General features: G+C 34.9%; 1 pseudogene; it reads right to left on the reverse strand.

The window, feature by feature from the left end:
* Positions 1 to 426: 426 nt before the first annotated feature.
* LOC143656396 (solute carrier family 41 member 2 pseudogene) lies at positions 427 to 1,457 on the reverse strand (annotated as a pseudogene).
* Positions 1,458 to 1,890: the final 433 nt, after the last annotated feature.

A 1,890-nucleotide genomic window follows, 5' to 3' on the forward strand; every position in this document is an offset into this window, starting at 1 on the left:
GATTTGAGGTTTTTGAAAAAGATCCATAAGCAGTTGTCTTACTCTTCTTGATAACTTGAGCAGTTTGCAAGGTTTATTAGTTTCTGACATTTCCATCTTGATCTCCAATAGACCAAAGGAAATGAAAACTTAAGGCAAACAAAGCAGTCCCTAGCAGATCACTCAATAATGTGAGAGGAAGGAGAAACTGTCTGGATCCTTTACTTTTCTCTAAAAGTAACTGGTCATCCAGTCAGCAATCCACAGCAAGGTAAACACCTGAAACACAGCTGCAAAAAAAAGTATACCATTATGAAGATTACAGTTAAAGATGCAAGGCCACTTTTCATCCAATGAATAGCTCACATAAAAATTAAATATCCAATAATCACTAAAAATTGTAGAACTGGGGAAGACTTATTATTTACTCCTGGACCAAAAAATGTTCTAAATGGGTATTAACAGCCTTAGTTTTATCAGGTGATTCTCCAGGATATGGTCTCCAATGCTACTTATAACCATGCTGTTTTGACAGGCTTCCATCCTGAATGGAGAAACTATCCTTATTAGAGCCAAGAAAAAGGTACTAAGTAATGGAAAAATCTGGTAATACATCTCAAGCAAGAGTACAAACCCTGATCTATCCAAGCTAATATGACAAGAGTTACAAGGTCGTTGCTATACTGCTGGAGTACAGAAGCATGGAATGGTCAAGGTAGTGTGTTTCCTCTAGAATCCAACCCAATATAATTGCCACCACAGTGGCTAGAAACCAACTGCCTGCACCTGCTTTAAGGCAAAGTTGCCAGTTATTAGGTTCCATTTATCAATTGGTAAATATGTCTTCCCAATGTTTAGATAATCTGGATGTCAGTGTCATTTCCAAGTTTCCTTTCAGACCAATAACTGCAGGAACTAAAATGAAGACCTTTATTACTTTTTAAAACACCTCCAAGTGCAGTACTACATCTAAAACCATACCAGCTGAAACTGTTCCAGACTCAGGCACCAAAAATGGCACAAGTATTTTCAATGCCATGACACCATTGGATTCCTTTGGTAATTTTTGGTTCGCTTCGACAATGGCATCTTCATCACCACTACTAGAAATATCTTTGTCTAGTAACATGGCAGTAGTCTCAGAAGCCTCCCTTCCATCAAGTCACCATATTTGGCATAATTATCATACTTTTGGCTACCACATGCCCATTATTACCATGAAAAGACCATTCCGAAAAATTGTTATACTGCATATATTGTTCAGATCCATCATTAAAGGTATGTCAGCAGTTGATAATCCATCTTGCCAAATGCTATCTTTTTTCTTGTGCCTGTCTTTCTGATTTTTCTGATAAATGACTGGAACCATACTCAATAGTTAGTTTAAGAACTTCAAAGTCCAACCCTACAAAAGCTCCTCCACTATTTGGACCATCACTTCTTTTATTAGTAAGAGATCTTCCTTTACTATTAGTCATATTGTCATCACAAAAGACCCTGGACTTACATTTTAAGCTTAATGAACCATAGCTGATGAATCAGAACCACAAAATCAAAAGAAAGTGGAATATCTTTAAAAGGCTGAAAGGAAAAAAAAAAACCAGTTAACCCAGAATTTTATTTCCATTAAATTATCCTTTAACAATGATGTGAAATAAAGACATTTTCACATCTATACCAAAACTTGCCAAGAGAAGATCTGTACTACAAGAAATACCAAAAGAAATTTTTCAGGTTAAAAGTAAATGATTCCAAATGGGAACTACAATCTACAGAAAACATAATCAACAGAAATAATAAATACGTGGATAGATTTTTTTTTTAACTATTTTTTTTGTTTTTAATTTCTCCTCCTAGTTTATTTTAAAGACATATAACTGCTTAAATTAAAATTACAATACCATATTGGGT

The sequence above is a fragment of the Tamandua tetradactyla genome, chromosome 2, assembly GCF_023851605.1.
Source record: "Tamandua tetradactyla isolate mTamTet1 chromosome 2, mTamTet1.pri, whole genome shotgun sequence".
Lineage (NCBI taxonomy): Eukaryota > Metazoa > Chordata > Mammalia > Pilosa > Myrmecophagidae > Tamandua > Tamandua tetradactyla.